The sequence below is a fragment of the Lissotriton vulgaris genome, chromosome 3_1, assembly GCF_964263255.1.
Source record: "Lissotriton vulgaris chromosome 3_1, aLisVul1.2, whole genome shotgun sequence".
Taxonomy (NCBI): domain Eukaryota; kingdom Metazoa; phylum Chordata; class Amphibia; order Caudata; family Salamandridae; genus Lissotriton; species Lissotriton vulgaris.
This window is the reverse complement of record NC_141689.1, coordinates 258675828-258694873: the sequence shown is the minus strand read 5'-3', so window position 1 is coordinate 258694873 and position 19046 is coordinate 258675828.

Genomic DNA, 19046 nt, shown 5'->3' with positions numbered 1-19046 from the left:
TTTTGAAAACAGGATAGGAGATAAAAACAAGTCATTAGGCAACAATAGATACATTGATAAAACGGCCAATGTGCATTGAATGATTAAAAGAATACAGTGATGCAGACAAAGCAAAGACCTGTACAATTCAGGATAGAGCAGTCGAAGGGCAGTCCCTATGCAATTTGTTGCTGGGTACCTTCTGTGTTACAATGTTTATGCTAACACGGGAGGGGCAGTTTTAAGATTTTAAATTTTTGCTACTCTAGTGCACCACATAGACAGTAGAAATCTAGCAGTCGCAAATACAATCAAAGGAGTGGTGTCATATTTTAAAATTCTAAATACCTCCCTATAATCCCAGAGGCCCCAGGACTTACAAAGTTGAATGATCCATTTGGCTCTTGCCTTGGAGTACGAGGGGCAGAAGAGCAGAATGTGCAGATATGTCTCATCACTACCCTCACACCCTAGGCAGGAACTCGATGGATGAGGGGCATTTAACCACTTGTTTGTCACGGCCCTTAATGGCAGTGTCCCATGTCTAAACTGCACATGAAGTTTCTTGGCCAGTAGGGGCTGGATATCATCCAGAAAATTCTCAAAGTGGGGGATAACCTTGATATTCAAAAATGTATTAGTCAGCCTACCCAAAGAGTGATTCATTAATGTAAGGTCTGTTTGGTATCGCTTCAGAACAAGGCTCATTGCCCTCTTGGAAATCAAGCCACAGGTTTCCTCAGGAGAGGACCCTATGTCTCCCCTACCAAGTGTGTGGCAAATGTGTTTAATTTACTTTAGCCAGGGGATTTTCCCACCCCCCCTTATAGACAAAAGGTCCCTAAGGTCCTCCCTATAGCTTGAGAGCTCGGGGGTGGACCAAAGTCGCCTCCAGTAAAGCAGGGGACGGTTTGAGGTAATCTCCTGTATAGGGGCCAAACCAAGATCTAATCGTAATGGTGTCAGAGAATTGCTCTGAGGGAGTCTCAAATAAAGCTATTCTCAGTTGATGAAGGAAAGGGGATGGAGACATGACCCCAAATGTCTGCGCCATAGAGCGCCCCACTCCTCGTCTGGGCTTTATAAATTTCCACGGCGGTCCCAGTAATTTAAGGGAGGTCTCATTGTACACCTTTAGGATTCCGCCAGAGGATTGGGCCAACTTCAGGTTTGCCTTAGCCATGTGGGACCCCCACTCCATTCTATCATTTAATGTAACCCCCAGGTAATCCAAGGTAGGCACACGTTCCAATACCACGCCATCCAAATGGGGTAGGGGCACTTGGATTTCTTGGAGTTGCAAACCATAAACTTAGTTTTGGAGAGGTTAATCTCCAGATTCTTCGATCTACAAAAGGTGCAGAACGCCTCCAATGTTCGCTGGATACCCATGGGAGATTTTGATAGCAAAAGGGTATCATCAGCAAACATCAGGGCTGGTATCTTGCAACCTGCTAAGCTGGGTGAATCTAGATCCCTCGCTCCCATTAGATGTTCAATCAGCCCATTAAGAAAAAGGGAGAAGAGCGTGGGAGCCAACATGCACCCCTGCCTCACTCCCTTTTCAACTGGGAACGGATCCGAAAGCTCCCCATTCCTCCCATACCTCATCCTTGAGTAGGTACCTTGGTGCATACGTTTAAAAAGACTACCCGCCCCCAAAAATACCGTCTTCCAGTAGACCAACTGTAATCTAAACAGTTGGTCGATGGTGGAGACCTTCGCTCGGAAGCCCGCTTGGAGGGAGGTTAAGATGTGATGTTCATCCATCCAACTCTGCAACCTCGATAGTAAGAAGAGGGCAAATAGTTTCTGAAGGACGTTAATAAGACTAATGGGGCGGTAGTTTGCTGGGTCGAGAGGAGAAGCCTTTTTGTGGATGGGGATGATTTCTGCTCCCAGCCAGGTTTGGGGGATCTCCATACACTGCAGAATGGCGTTGAAGTATAGCCAGATGTAGGGGGCCCATACCTTCGGTTCACTCAGTTATAGATCACCAGGAATCCTATCTAGGCCCGGAGCTTTCCCAGGTGTCAAACTTTTAAGGCCCACCTGGAGTTTGTGCAAGGTACAGGGTGGGCAATCGAGGCCTGTTGCATCCAGAGAGACTTGGTCAGATGTACTTAATAGGCGAGCTAGATCTACTGGAGGTGCTGGGTCAGGGAGGAAGTAGAGAGGCTTAGAGTGGGCTAGCCAGACCTCTTCACTTAAGTTTGGAATTAGAGCAGAACACCCCTCTGCTGATCCTGATCTAACTAGATTCCAAAAGGCCCTGTAGTCGCGTCCATCCAGAGCTACTTTTATACTTTCCCACCTTTGGGCCTCACACTCTGACCTAGCCTCCGTAGTCATTCTTTTATAGATGTGTCTAGCCACTTTAATGCTCGACAGAGATCCAGATTTTACCTCCTTTACAAGGGCAGTTTTAGCCGCCCTACAGTTTTTGTTGAACCAATGGGCCTGGTTTTTTACCCGTGGCCGCATATTATTGGTTGCATAAAAATAGTCGGCCAAGGTAGAGAGGAGCTTGTTGTGAATGTGCTGTAGATCCAAGAAGTAAACCAGGTCATAATTTTGCCCAGTGGGTCAAGCGCCTCAACTAAGAAACATGCAACATGTTGGTATATCTCGGCTAGTTTGTGTGGGACTAACGCGACCTTCGCCCACTTAATGCGTCTGCCACCCGCCACTGTAACTAGATTTGAGTTGGAAAGAGTCTACGATACCCCCAATTCATTTTGGTGTCCCAAAGTACTATTTAATTCTAGTGACAAAAAGTTGTGGTCACAATCTACCCTTGGGATAACAGTGAAGGCTCTCAATTGGGCCCAGAATTCAACATTAACCAAGATGTAATCAATGGTTGTGCTTTTCCCCGGTCTATTGTAGGTACGTGTACCGGGAACATCGGGAGGGAGTCTACCATTAAAGGCCCTGAGGGAGTGGGTTACTACCAGCTTATTCATCTGGAGAGGCATGGGCGAAATACGCTTTACCAGGTACATGGTACACTCCTGAATGTGCCAGGTGGAATCCTCATCTGCAGTTACAGACGGGACCTCAGCAAGCGGTTCAAAATGACAATTAAAATCGCCCTGATAATTTTATGGGTCGATGGGGAAGTAAAAGAAAAAGTTCCTCAAGGGCCTCTAACGTAGATAAACCCAACTGATGTGGGGAAGGACGTAAATATATGTTGATCACCACAACCATATGTTGATCACTACAAACTCTAGGGATAAAACTGTAGTGAAAGCATATTTATGCTAACATATGACAAAACACACATTTTCCAAAAAATAAATTGACGTTTGGAGGTGTGGCATTAGAAGATCTGTGTGTTGTCACATTATGAGAATTTTGTCTAGGTAAACCATCATGCAGATTCCCTGAGATCTTAAATGGGCTATCACTGGATTAAGATGCTTGGTAAACCACCAAGGACTTGTAGCCAGTCTGAATAAAAAGGTTGTGTTTTGTAAATCCCTCCTATCAAAAGGTAAGATATTTTTGATGGGTAGAAAAAATATTAATTGATAGATAGGCATACTCTAGACCTAGATTAGCCATTGCATCTGCATACAGTCTGAGGGTTGTAGACAGTCCCTATTGTGAATTTTTTTTTCCATTTTGAAGTGTTGATAAATAACAGACTGATTGAAGTGGTGACAATTTATGAAAGGACATGGATTTGGATTTTCTTTTCACTATAGGAGATTGGTGAAAAAACATTTTGGTTTGAATGAGGTATGTTCTGCTGCCCCTTTGGTAAAGAATGCTTGACTCTCTTAAGGGATTGTAGAAGCTGTGTTGATGAAAGAGGAAACAAACTTGGAAAGAAAGTTTAAATAGGTAAGCTGAAAAATTATATGTGGAAGCCTGATAATATTTGAGGTACACATGGATCTTTTGTGACCTTCTATCTAATTGTGTAGAATTGTGCAATTCTTTCCCCTATGGCTGAAGGAACTAGTTAACACTCACCATAGTTATTGACAGTACTAGAATGTCCTTTGGAGAGCGAATTTCTGAAGCGCATATTCCTTTGTAGGTATAAGGTGTGTCTAGTATAATGGAAACCGAGCTGTACCATATTTGAAGAACGGGTACCTTTTGTCAAACTGTAAGCCACCAGCTGCGAAAGGCCTCCTATTCTTCTGTTCCTGAAAAAAATCATGTTGGACCTTCCTTAATGTAAGTCGAGATGTGTCAATGGATTTAAATGTATTTAAATAATTGGATAAGTCTTTTATAAAAACGATCTCCAAATATTAAACCATTAACTGCAGGGCCCTCTGTAGAAGATGTGAGTTTGGACAGCTTATCGCTTGACCTGATATATAGGCCTTTTTGTCACTCTAGATATATCTATGAATGGGCATTGACAAAAAAAACATATTACCCTTTCAATCCAATTAGGTTATTGAGATGGATCAGATGGATACATTTATTCTTGGTTTGTTCAGCCATCTCAAAAGTTTTAGCAACTACCCCCGTGGTGTCCAAAAGTTTATCTTGACAGGCCGAACTGGATCTGTCAATTCCTTTCATATTTGATTTAAAAAAAAGGTCAAGTGTTTAGGATCAATTTGCGGAGTTGACAGCACGTCATCCACAACAGTAGGACACTGGCTTTATCACTTCAAATCTCATTGGGTTTCCTAGTTGAAGCCCCCCATCATCGTATAACTCTGAAAGAGTCAGAAGATCTTTGATTTCATTAGAAATTTCAACGCTCTCTTAATCTTATGTTTGTTTGCTCCAAACAAATTTAGTTGTTACTATCCTGTTAATTGGAATCTGAGTAAGAAGATAAATTACAGCTTTTAAGTCATCATCAGTATGAAATTACTGTACAGCAGAGTTAGCTATTTTTCTTCTATTCGATGCTACTGCTTCCCAAAGATGTGTACTGGTACCAGTGCCAGTCGAGGATGAACATCAAAACTCTGACATCATTAGAATCTTTACAGCAGGTGTGCCTGTATTCTCAGAAAGGCTATCTTGACAGGCCGAACTGGATCTGTCAATTCCTTTCATATTTGATTTAAAAAAAAGGTCAAGTGTTTAGGATCAATTTGCGGAGTTGACAGCACGTCATCCACAACAGTAGGACACTGGCATTATCACTTCAAATCTCATTGGGTTTCCTAGTTGAAGCCCCCCATCATCGTATAACTCTGAAAGAGTCAAAAGATCTTTGATTTCATTAGAAATTTCAACGCTCTCTTAATCTTATGTTTGTTTGCTCCAAACAAATTTAGTTGTTACTATCCTGTTAATTGGAATCTGAGTAAGAAGATAAATTACAGCTTTTAAGTCATCATCAGTATGAAATTACTGTACAGCAGAGTTAGCTATTTTTCTTCTATTCGATGCTACTGCTTCCCAAAGATGTGTACTGGTACCAGTGCCAGTCGAGGATGAACATCAAAACTCTGACATCATTAGAATCTTTACAGCAGGTGTGCCTGTATTCTCAGAAAGGCTATGCTTTAGTTTATACATTTTCTTCAGACAGACTACGACTTACAAGAGTTTTTGGAGAATATTGAGCCGCGTAAGAGTTTGGACCTTTGTCAAAATCATACTTTACTATAGATAGAATGCCACTAGCCTGGGTTCGATTCTTGATAATATCTTTCATATTTGTGCCAATATCTTGTACAATTTACCCCACTGAGGCATTAACATCACTTATTTTTGCAGCATTAGCAGGCCAAAGAATGTAACTTGTAAAAAATGGAAAAAAGCAACAAACACTTTTTTCCTTGAACATACATTTCCCATAAAGTGGTGCCACTTATCTGACTGCCAATAGCAATAGAAAAGGACAACCTCAAGAGTTCCTCTTTATAGTGGAAAATTAAAGACCTATGTAATATACATTGGTATGTTTTTCCCAGTAGGAGTCTGGATACAGACATACACCCCACAACCCCTTAGGTCCCATCCATTCAGTGCCACCGGTTTACCAGCAACATTGGTATCCGAAAGGGTATGTAACTGTTACCACGGATTTTTTACAACGCATACCATTACCAAGGATTTTTTACAACGCAGGTCATTTTACAACGGAAACCTTTACAACGCAATACACTACAACGCAGAAACTATTACAACGCATACCATTACAACGTAAGTATAATTATAGGTAAGTTTATCTTTTTTAAAAAACATTTATTAGTGGTATTTTGTTATGGGGTACAGGGGTATTTTTAGGTTTTAGGGCTGGGTTTGGATTTTGGGGTACAGGGGTATTTTTAGGTTTTAGGGCTGGGTTTGGGTTTTGGGGTACAGGGGTATTTTTAGGTTTTAGGGCTGGGTTTGGGTTTTGGGGTACAGGGGTATTTTTAGGTTTTAGGGCTGGGTTTGGGTTTTGGGGTACAGGGGTATTTTTAGGTTTTAGGGCTGGGTTTGGGTTTTGGGGTACAGGGGTATTTTTAGGTTTTAGGGCTGGGTTTGGGTTTTGGGGTACAGGGGTATTTTTAGGTTTTAGGGCTGGGTTTGGGTTTTGGGGTACAGGGGTATTTTTAGGTTTTAGGGCTGGGTTTGGGTTTTGAGGTACAGGGGTATTTTTAGGTTTTAGGGCTGGGTTTGGGTTTTGAGGTACAGGGGTATTTTTAGGTTTTAGGGCTGGGTTTGGGTTTTGAGGTACAGGGGTATTTTTAGGTTTTAGGGCTAGGTTTGGGTTTTGGGGTACAGGGGTATTTTTAGGTTTTAGGGCTGAGTTTGGGTTTTGGGGTTCAGGGGTATTTTTAATATATATTTACAAATAATAAAATTTATTTTAATTTTATTAATAACATTATTTTATAATTAAATAATGAATAATTAAATTAAATATTAAAAAAATAATTATTTAAAATATATAAATATTATATACTTACCTATACTTACGTTGTAATGGTATGCGTTGTAATAGTATCTGCGTTGTAATGGTATGCGTTGTAATAGTATCTGCGTTGTAGTGTATTGCGTTGTAATGGTTTCCGCTGTAAAATGACCTGCGTTGTAAAAAATCTGTGGTAATGGTATGCGTGCTAAAAGTACGCGTTGTAACATCATATATCCATCTGAAAGAAGTGAGAGGTGTTGGTCACTTGGACTGCTGGGTGTAACACAGATGGTACGCTTTTTCTGCTAGGAGTGACACAGACGGTATACTTGGACCACTGGGTATGACACAGATGTAATGCTTAACCCCTGTGTGTGATACAGAAAGCGATTTGGACATTTAGGGAAAAAGATTTGGACCTGGGAAATTGGGTGCAACTTGTGTTTGGACAAGAAAGGCCTGTGGTTCTTGAGTTATTCAGTTTTTCTGCAAATGATTGTAAATTTCTTATTCCTGGAGCTGATGGTGACAGACTATTAGGTGCATTTAGTCCAATGTCCTGGGCCAGTGCTCCCCTGGTCATGGGATGGCACGTGCTAGGAGCGGGCTGATGTATTTATTTGACAAAGCCATTATTTTGTCTCTGGCACTTTTTTGGTGTGGGTCACTTGGACCCCTGGGTGTGATACAGATGGTACACCTGGCCCCTGGGTGTGATACATGGTGCAATTATTGATTGTGCTAGCAGCTTGGACTGCTGGGCGTGATATAGATGGTACCCTCGGCCACGGGGCAAGATACAGAGTGCAATTGTTAATTTGCTAATTGTTGATGCACAAATGTTGATGTGCAAATGTTGATGTGCTAATTGTTGATGAGCGATTGTTGATATCCGATTTTTGATGTTCAATGTTGTGCTGCTATTAATATTGCAAAACTGAGGTTTGTTTAAGTGTTGTGTTTTTTTCAGTAATTTAATGTTCCATATGGATGTGCTGCAATTTTTCACAACCTGTATTTGATCTCAAATGAGATGCCATTTGTTACTAACAATTGCATTTCTTCTAAGGGGCTGATTGATGTAGTGACTTGGTGAGGACACGTTCTAGTGCTCCTGTGTAATGTAACACACTCTACACCCACCCACCACTGACGTCATGGTGTCACATGACGCTGCCAATAAAAGAGGCTGAGCGCACGTGCTCAGGACCTTTCCTACTACTCATTCCTGGTGTCCGTGTCCATCCTTGCTGCGCCTAACATGAGGGCCCAGGGCCCACACTTTCAATCATTACAATTGCGACGAGGTCGGTAGTGAAACCCATGCAAGCCACTACCCTACACTGAGGAAAAGGGGGAGAGAGTGCCCGCCTGAAGGGCACCCCCTGCAGCAAGGCACAGCGAGCCGAGTAGCCGGTGAGCACGTCGGAGCCCAGCAGCCACCAAGAGGCCTACAACATCGACGGTAGCCTCCCGCGTCAGCCGCCACCAACATGTGCCACGAGGAATGAGCGGACCGCCCAGAGCCCACCTGAGACGGCCGCAAAGCAAGAACCCCACCAGAGTGGTGCACGGTCCGGGCTGAGTCCACCCGCCACGACCGCGACGCAGCATCTGGCCTGCCGGCCGAAGGTGAGCCCCTGGGGCGAAGTGCCCAACATTAACTGTGCCAGTAAATAAGCAGTGCCAGCGGAGCCTACCCGCGGCCTGCCCGAGTCATCCCTTGCCCCCGCCGCGTGTGTAATGGAAGCGGCGGGGCCCAGAGTAAGCCACGGCGTGAAGGGAAGGCGGCCGGACCCGAAAGTTAACAATATCAACGAGGGGGAGGGAGCGGAGTAGCTAACCGCCTCCCGACCCCCCTCGCAACGTGGTCCGGGCCAGCGGAGTCCACCCGCGACCAGTTGGCGGCACCTCCACTGAAGGAAGACTCAGCAGCGCCAGCGGAGCCCACCCGCGACCTGCCGGCGGCACCCCCAGCGAAGTAAAGACTAAGCAGTGCCAGCGGAGCCCACCCGCGGCCCGCCGGTAGCGCCCAGTGAAGGACAGTCACTGCAGAGCCAGCGGAGCCCACCCGCGGCCTGTGAAAAGCAAGGCAGGTCTCCGCCGCGCAGCGTGTGCGTGTAGAAGCTGCAGCGGCGGGAGACCGGCGAAAGTGGGGCCAGCGGACCAAGAACAGGAGTGACCGGAGAGACGCGCTTCCCCGCCGGAGCACAACACCTTCACCCCCGCCCGCGTGAGTACTGCCGAGGCGGCTGCGGACGGGGAGAGGACGCAAGGGAGAAGCAAGTGTCTGCAGGCGGCCAGCGCCGCCAAGATCAGAAGGCGCCCCCCCCCTCCTCGTGTGCTCCGTGTGAGGAGCAGAGTGCAGGGAAGCAGGGGTGAAGTGAGCGTCTGCACACGGCCAGCGCCGCCATCTTCAAAGAGCCCCCTCCTTGCGTGCTCCGGGAGGGGCAGAGTGCTGGCAAGGCGGTCAACACCGCCAAAAGTTTACATAAGCCTCACCGGGACACTGAAACAAGAGGAACCACCGGTGCGCCCACAAAGACTGCCAAATTTGCCCCCAGCATCAAAGCCTGCACAACACCAAAGGGAAATAAACTGTGCTTTTGCAATGCCGTCCTGTAGTACATGTATGCTTCAGTACATTTCTGTGAACTCCTAAAGCAAAGAAAAGCGACTCACCCATTCACAGCAGCAGCTCCAACCCCCTGTGCACTGAAGCAGTAGAGTGCACACCAGGGAAAGACAAGACAGGCTGCTCACAAATCCTGCAACAATGCCACCCAGTGGCCAAAAGCATTAGTGCACTAACATCCACCAGCACTGAAACAAGCATTGTACAACGCAAGAGAAGTAGCACCATCTAGAGGCAACAGACTGAGTAGCGCCCCAAGGGAAAGCATCTTAACTCCCGAATCCAGAAAGCGCGCTCTGCGCAGAAGACACCCACACGCACCAGCTAGGAGTCGGCGGCTGCCACTTCCAAAGCGACGTGGGAAGAGGCGCGAATGTCTCACTTAACATCAACACCTCACCAAGCATCCAAGCAAGGACAAAACGTCTGGAGAAAACGACTGCAAAGCACTGGAGGAACGATCAGGGAATAAAACTGCCGAGATCAGAAGACGGAGAGAGCAGTGACTCCTAGTGGCCACAGGAGATCACCGCAGCATCAACTACTCCCGCCAACGGTCCGAAGCAGCAAACTCCTGACGCCAGCCAAAGCAGCAAGTATCCAACGGTCCAAAGCAGCAAAGTACTGGACGTCAGCCAAAGCAGCAAGAAATCGACGCCAGCCAAAGCTGCAAGTACCGACGACACGCAACAAGTGTCCGAGAGCCTTGAAAAGCACGGGCGCAGATAACGTGCCACGTGGCAAGGCACAGCCCCCACGAGATGGATGAAGGGCACAGGTAACGCCACAGTGCAGAACAGTTACCGAAGACGACCACTAAGCGTGGCGCCCCCAGAAGCCGATCCACAGAAAGATCGCGTACCAAGTATGACCCACGACGGGTTCTCTAAACTACATCAGAAAGTCCGACAGGACGACCGAAGAAACCTGCCAAAACATCAGCAGGAGCGGACCGCCAAATGGTCTAGGACGTTCGACCTAGTCAAGGTCTCTGAACACCATCCCACGAACGTCACCAACAAGAATCTAGAGAAGAGGGTTCGCGACACCAACTCTGGAAGCTGAGGAAGAAGGAGGAAGTGTTCCAGTCGGGGACAAACCAGGATCACACATGCAGCGGGCGCGCCCTGCATGGAGGAGCCAGGTCAGGAGAGAAGATGCAAGAACGGACCGAGTGATGTCGCGAAACAGGAAGGGAGAAAAGGAGAGATCCGAGTGGCACGTCTGCCACCGTGAAAAGAAAGGAAGAAGAGGAGAGAGCGGTGTGGCACGTCTGCCACTGTGAAAAGAAAGGAAGAAGAGGAGAGAGCGGTGTGGCACGTCTGCCACTGTGAACAGAAAGGAAGAAGAGGAGAGAGCCGTGTGGCACGTCTGACACCGTGAACAGAAAGGAAGAAGAGGAGAGAGTTGTGTGGCACGTCTGCCACTGTGAAAAAGAAAGGAAGAAGAGGAGACAGTTGCGTGGCACGTCTGCCACTGTGAAAAGAAAGGAAGAAAAGGAGAGATCTGCGTGGCACGTCTGCCCCTGTGAAACGAAAGGAAGAAAAGGAGAGATCTGTGTGGCACCACTGCCACCGTGAAAAGAAAGGAAGAAAAGGAGAGACTTGTGGCACCTCTGCCACAGTTAAGAGCGGAAGGAAGTAAATCCACGTGGCCGTTGCCACAGTTAAGAATGGAAGGAAGTATACCCACGTGGCCGTTGCCACAGTTAAGAAAGGAAGGAAGTAAATCCACGTGGCCGTTGCCACAGTTAAGAGTGAAGAAGATGTCAGTGCAAAATAGGTCCCCACAGTGAGTCCAAGGCCAAATAGGGTACATAACCATCATTCCACGGCGAACTACAAGAACTCCAACCGCACCCGTGACCACGGAAGTCAGCAACAGAAAGACTGTGAGTACAAAGGGGCTACCCAGTCGCTTGCAGACTGTTTCCATCGAGCACCACCAACCAGTGCCAAGCGGACAAATGTTCCCCGAAACAGACTGAACTCCATCTGCCCTTTCCCGATCAGCGGCGGATAGAAATGCTTGGCGGAACTGAACACTTCACTGCATCAGGAGATAAGGTTATTTTCCCCAAATGTTAATTATGAAGTTGGGTCTTTTCAATGATTAAAAAGGGGAGTGATGTAGTGACTTGGTGAGGACACGTTCTAGTGCTCCTGTGTAATGTAACACACTCTACACCCACCCACCACCGACGTCATGGTGTCACATGACGCTGCCAATAAAAGAGGCTGAGCGCACGTGCTCAGGACCTTTCCTACTACTCATTCCTGGTGTCCGTGTCCATCCTTGCAGCGCCTAACATGAGGGCCCAGGGCCCACACTTTCAATCATTACAATTACGATCTCGCTAGGAAGGCCTCCAGATGGGTTCTGGAAAGTGAAAATCCGATTCAGAGCCTATGTTTCCGATCAAATCTTTCCCCGTTCTGAACGACCAAGTACTGTCAGAATGAAAGCTAGTTCTGCAATGCTTACGGGACTAGTGAGGTCATCTCAGAGGCAACAGTCCTAAAACACGTAAAATCAGGAAACCGGTTCTCACTTGTTCAGTATTTACAGAGATGCATTTTCGCTTTTGCTAAGGATTAGGCGAGAGAAAATACCTGAAAGGAAAGCACCGTAACAGCTACGATGAGAGGCTTTTGGATAGGGAAAGCAGCAACATTGCAATAATTTTGCACAGGCTTCTCCCGGGCCCCACCACACCCCCAAGCAAAACAGGAACATTTTTTTTCAGTCTGCAGTTCCTCTTGGGACTGCAGCAGCGCAAGACACATTGGCCATCAATCAAGTTGAAGATCAGGTCTGGTTTCGATGCAGTTTTATAGTTTGATACACAAAATGAAATCATACCCATTCTCTGTGTTCGAAGTAGCATAAGGTGGTCATTAAATAAACAGTCACACTCACTCAGAGAGCATGATTCTTTTATATAGGGGCTGAGCTGGGTAGGTCTCGCCTGTGGTTGATTACTACAGCCATTGCCTGCAGCAAGCACAAATGCATGCATCTCCCATATCTTGCAAACAGCCATACAGCTTGTCTCTGCAAGCTCAAAACTGATTTATAAATGTGGAGTTCTTTATCTGATTCACTATTGAGTCCAGGTATATTTTGGTTTTCTAGCCTATTTTCTATCACGTCCAACCTTGAGGCTGAGAAGGGAGACAGAGGTTCTGTCTTTTGAGAACCCATGACTGTGGCCTCAACACTGTTAAAAGAGGAAAGCAGGTCTTGGGAAGTGAGTCGATGAGTAAGGAAACGAAATTCTTTTGCATTCCTATGAGAGGGTTGGTGGGTGGGATGATAGGAATCCTCCACACTCAGTCTTAGAAAAAAATGTTTGCTCATTCCAACAGCTTATCTTATCATAGAAATACATGCTCTTGTGTCTTTATAGGTGTGCAGAACAGGGTTTACTGGATTGGGGTATCGTGTTAGTGAACTAAATGAAAAGACAATTTTCTGTATTTTTCCGAGGGCTGCATTAAGAGTTAGTGGATAGAGACATGCAAGGCCACTGCTTGCATTGGAATGGGGAGGGACAGCAATATCAACTGCGGGAAATACAAATGATGCCCGGCTAACAACACCAGGCAGAACTAATGGCAGTGCCAAAGTCTGTATATAGTATTGTAGTGATATAGTGCTTCATACCCTTAACAAGGTGCCAACCACCATGCATATTTGTGGCTGCATATGTGTCCACTGATATGTGTCATGTTGGGTGAGAGTGTGTGTGTTTCTGTGTGGTGGACATGGGGAGGGAGGCTGTCTTTCTATTCCCAAACTAAGACAGAAAAACCCTACACGTTTTGCTGAGTCTATTACTTTTAAACAAAAGTGCCTTTAGTTTTTCTTTCTCCACTTTGACAAAAACCTCCAGTTCAATGTGAATTAACATGTTGATGTGTATGGTCATTTGTCGACTTTCAAAACTATCTCACTGGTATGCCTGTTTATTGTTCGAAGGTGTAATTAAAACACAAGAAACTTTTGTCCGTTGATGATGCCCAGAATCCTCCAATACTTGGCCTGGCACTGAAGCCTTGCAAGGTGAAGGGAGATTCTTTAATGCAGCACTGTTCACAGGAATATGCTAAACTGACTGTCTTCCTCAGCTGTCTCATTCCCTTTCCTGAATGCAAGAAGAAATCTGCCTTGCATCGTGATTCATTTGCAGGAGAACAAATGACATTCTGATGGCAAAGTATATTAGATAAATGTTAGCAGCTCTAAAGTTGAGCCAGTAATTTATTTTAGAGCATCAGGACAAAACTGGGGGTTTTGAATCATGCTTTGAGTGACCCTGATATGGCTCAGTGGCAGGGCAAAGTGGAGGCCCCCACAGGCCCCAGGATTCTTGTTTTGGAGGGGGACCCCTCACCCTCTAAGCCATGACATTACAGAATGTGTGCAATGGCATGAAATAGGGAATAGTAAAATTCTCTGGAAAGCCACTCCCAAGCAGGCGCCTGCAGTGTAAAGGGGGCCCAACCGTTCAGATGTCCCCCATTGAGCCCAAGACTAATTAATCTGGGATACACCAGGGTCCTTCATCACATTCTGCAAGGGGGCATCATTTTGTTTCATGCCACTGCTCAGTATTTGTATATTTTTAACAAAATCGACCACCACAACATTCAGCTAATTGGGAGTGATGTGCACATTTTATTTCATAAATGAGAGAAATGAGAGTGGTACCAATACCACCCAAGCACCTCTCCCCTTTAAGCTTGACAACTCTTGAAGCAGGAAGGGTGGTCCAGGACAATCAGTAATATGGTAGCCGCTTCTTGTCTGGATCTGTATTTGTAAGGTTGCATTTACATTTGGATTTAAAGCCTGTGTTAAAAAACAAATCGGAGCACTCAAGTCAGCCTATGAAATACAAGTAACCTATCAATTTGTTTTTTACATTGAATCCTGTTTCTAGTCGATTGAGGTTTATTATATATTCAGGACTACAAATACCAGAATGCAAAGGAAAATAGCAGAAGAAAAGCTACTACAACAAACAAAGAACAACTGCTGGTTAAACCAACAGTGCATGAATGTGGATTTCTGCAGATTCAGAAAACATTTTAGTCTGCAATGTAGTGGTACTTAAGTTCAAACCTATTTGGACATCAGTAAGGTGCAGAATATTGCACAATTGTACATTGTATATTGCATAATACTGACAGTAGGAACATTTGTGAGTGACTTGGTAAGAAACTATTTGGAATCTGAAATTAATTTTAAAATAGTAAGCACTACAAGCTTCACATCCAGCTGATCAACCTCATGAGAGAAAGAACTTATAAGAAGCGCACTAGTATGCCTGCTGGACCAGCTGCTATTGAAGGGTTTACAAAGAATCCCATCAACCAGCTTTTACATACACAATCATAAAGCCAGCACGCAAAGACTTCAAGATATAGCACAACAGTAAGCTCACTACATATTAAGTAAAAAGACAGACCATAGACCCAAACATAAGTCATCAAGATTACTGCAAATATAAGCCTTGCATACTAAGCATATAGCACACACATGTCACAAACCAACAATCAATACATAGGGAAAAGACACACACACACACATCATGCGCAGTTATATTTTCGATTCAGAAAAGGGGGTGGTGATGGACAGAGCATCTGAATTAAACAGAATACTACTACCCAGTCAGCAGATCAGGGCTTAATCCATCACCGTTTTTTAGCTCACTGCACCATCCCAGCTCAGAACATGGCTACATGCAAATTAGTCTGTCCCTGGCCCAGACCAAACTACCAAGCCAATTCTTTTACTGGAAAGGAAACAAGCTTCCGGGGACCGGTTTCTGGCATTACAGCCGTCTTCGGCCCGGCTTGCTTGAAGCCTGATGGCGGAGTGAGCAAGGGACTCCCATCTGAGCATACCCTTCCACGCGTGTGGTGGACAAAACGATTCAGAAAATAGTATTCTGTTTAATTCAGATGCTCTGTCCATCACCACCCCCTTTTCTGAATGTCTAGTGTTGGCTCATGGGGCACTGATTCCTACCTCCCTAAGCATACTACATCAGAATTTCTGTATTAGCTAGGGAAGTGTATAAATATAAAGTATATGTCTATACACATTGATAAAAATAGTATCATCACACTATTTTGTACATACACCTTAATACATCTTTTTATTGTGGAAAGACATTAGTGAGTGGCAGGGGGATCTGACCCCGGTCCTGACGAAGGGGCATGGCGCCCCAAAACATGTTGACCTGCACAGGAAAGTAAGCCCATTAATCCGCTTTATCTTTCCGAATCACAATTTTTAACAATACCAGCCAGTGTTTATTAAATAGTTTTTCTATCACCAGGCCAGGTATTTTTTAACACCACTTATTTATATCACCCCTGACCCCACTGACACTCACTCCATACCACTCACATAGCACTTACATTAAAAAGGTGCTCCAGCGTAGTCGCAGCACTGCCCCGTCCAGCAGCGAGGCGGGAAGACCCCGATGATGAAGCATGACACCAAGGGCCCTGTTGGTGTGTGAGGGGTATTTTAACACATTTTGTGTATTCCATCAACAACAGGATACACACTGACCTTACGTGAGGTGGACCTTGTTGATTAATAGTCCACCTAGGTGCCACCCAGCACCACCTCTTCACTCCCCCCTTTTTGATTTTCCAGTACTTAGTAACTAGGCATGTTCCAATCATGAGAATATCACTTTTGTGCATGTCTTGCACCACACACAGTGGCTAAGGATTTTTTAAAAAATATCTCTTTATTAACGTTTTCATGCATGAAAAAAGAGAACATTTTGCAGTATTGGTACTGTAGCTCTGGAAGGGGATCCGTCTTACGTCAAAGGGTGTCTAATGCTGTTTGTAATATTGATAAGTCTAGTCCGCTCTCATTAAAAATACATGCAATGGTTGAATCAGTGGTGTAAAAACAGATGCTCTCCCTGCCCAACAAAACTGGCCATCAAAGCACTGGATTCTTTTATGAGTGCCATTTCAGATGAATTGTCTTTCTAGAAAATGTAATTGAACACTGATCTAGGTCTGCAAAATGCACTATTTGACCCACTTGAAGAATGCAGGCGCTCTTGCTACAGTCTTTATTATTTTTGAGTGTTGTCCATGCAGTAGTGCAACTGGGCAGCAACATTGGTGGAAGTAGGATACATTTGAAAAGAAAGTGAGTAACTTCTTACAAAAAAAATCGTGGACCTTGTACTTATTTATTTATTACAACTTAAGCACTGCTCCGCTGCATTGTGAAACAATTAAGTAGTTTATAAGCAATCAATGCTATTATGTGACGCACTAAGGCTAGTACAGTGACCCTATGGGGCCTAGACTAAAACTAGGAAACTGACACAGGGGGACCAAGAATGACTCAGTGGCACTTACAATGGGCCTCCAACACTGTCACTAGCACACTGTCAAAGGAAACCAATGATGCCATGGGGAACTTGATGTGACCACATTGACAAATAGGCACTTGCTCTTAAACTCTACAGGGGGTCACTGGCACAGGAGAAAATGGGCACTGTTAGTAAGATAATGAGACAGGCAAATCAAAACTGACCCTAGGGCACTGGAACAGGGGTACTGAAACAGGACCATTTATACTTACTTAGGAACAGTAACATTTGCGTACATGGGACACAAAAAGTAATTTTGGAACACTGACACAGGGAGGCCAGTGCACAAGGATATTGACACTAAACAGCGGGACATAATATTAGACTGTGACATGATATACTGGCAAAGTGACACTGACTGGAGAACACATCATTAGTGAACCTGTGAATGCAGACAGAGGTTACTGATGCAAGGAAACTGACTTGGAGACCCCGTCATTAGGACATAGAAACTAGAACACTGACCAGTGGCACCAATAATGGCATGAGGATGTTGGCAATGTGGCGCTGAAAGTCGTTAATTGACATGAGTCAGAAATAGTGACACTGGGACACATTAGGACAGTAGCACACCAGCACCATAGTGATGCTGACACAAGGGCATTTCCACTTGGACAGTACCACTTGGACACAGATAATGGAACACCAACATGGAGAGATTGATTTGGGGACAAAGACACTGGCACAAACGTTGATGCTGGTCCAATGCCATGGGACAGTGGTATGGGGAAATTGTCATAGGAGGTTTAGAGTATAAACACTTAGGTATTTATGCTTGAACACAACACAGGTTGATAAAAGGACAGTAACACAAGGGCGCTTACTGGGGGGATGCAACATTCAGGTACAGTCGTGTGGTTGCTGAATTGGGTCACTGACACTGGCCTACAGACACAAAGGCACTGGCATGGGGGCACATACATTAGGTTACACACACTGAAATTTACACTGAGACACTGACATGGACATTGGACAATGCAACACTGCCAAGGGGTTACTGCCCAGAAACACTGTTTGCATACAGAGAAAGACACTAGGAAAAGTGAACACTGACACAAAGGCACTGAAAGTAACAAGGTACATTGGAATTAAAATACTGACATGGGCACATGGACAACGACACAGACAACCTGACTGCTGGACAATGACATTGTGATACTCATGCAAGGGCACTGGCACTGGGACATGGGTAGATGGGGAACTGGAACACTCATGATGGAAGAGAAATAAAGGGACACGCCTTTAGTACATTGACATGGGGACACTAATCCAGTAACTCTAATAAGTCCACAAACACAATTACTGAGGTAAGTACACAAGGGATACTGAGTCATGGATGCTACATGCAAAGAGAGCATGAGAAAGAAGCATGGACTTACTGACACGTATGCAGGGATTAAAGGCAGTCAAAGAGACACATGTGGACATGGGGGCACCAATACTGGTTTGGGAATTTTGACATTTGGACACTGATATGGAGATAATGAAAGACAGACTTACAATAAAATCTGATTATTGACACCAGCACTCACAGTTGGGAAATAGGGCTAAACGAACACAGAGGCACTGACATAGGTACTAAAACGTAACAAGATGACTGACACAGATGCACTAATGCATGAACTAAAGATATTTAATCAAGTCTGCGGTCTCAGCGATACAGCATTCTTTAACAGCACCAAAAAGGCATAGTGTTAGCAAGTGTTAATCATCAGCAATACTTCCTAACCTTTTTTGAGATAATATGGCAGCCTGACAGAGATGGCCCCTCAATCCTGCCTAAAATACCCCCATTCTCTGCCTGATAAAGTTTGAGTTGACAGAATAAACCTTAGGTCTCTAGAAATAGTGAAGACACATCTTTTCAATTGTCATAGTCCAGTAGGGCTTCAATCTGGCCAGACCTGCTGCATGTGGAGGTTATTGTATACTAAGCCTGGCAAGTCTTGATTCCCCTGCATGCCTCTCTCTTCCTCCACACTACACTTCCTGCCTCTTTTTCTTACTCTTGCAAGATCTTTTTTGTCCCTGTGTTCTGTCTTTGTCATCATTTTCCAATATTTAAATTCCTGTTTCTTTCTTTCTTTTCTGCCTGTCTTGCTTTTGGTCTGGATCAAAAAAGTATGGTGAAAAATAAGTTTGGGTCCCAAAAGATAAAAATGCTACCTGAAACC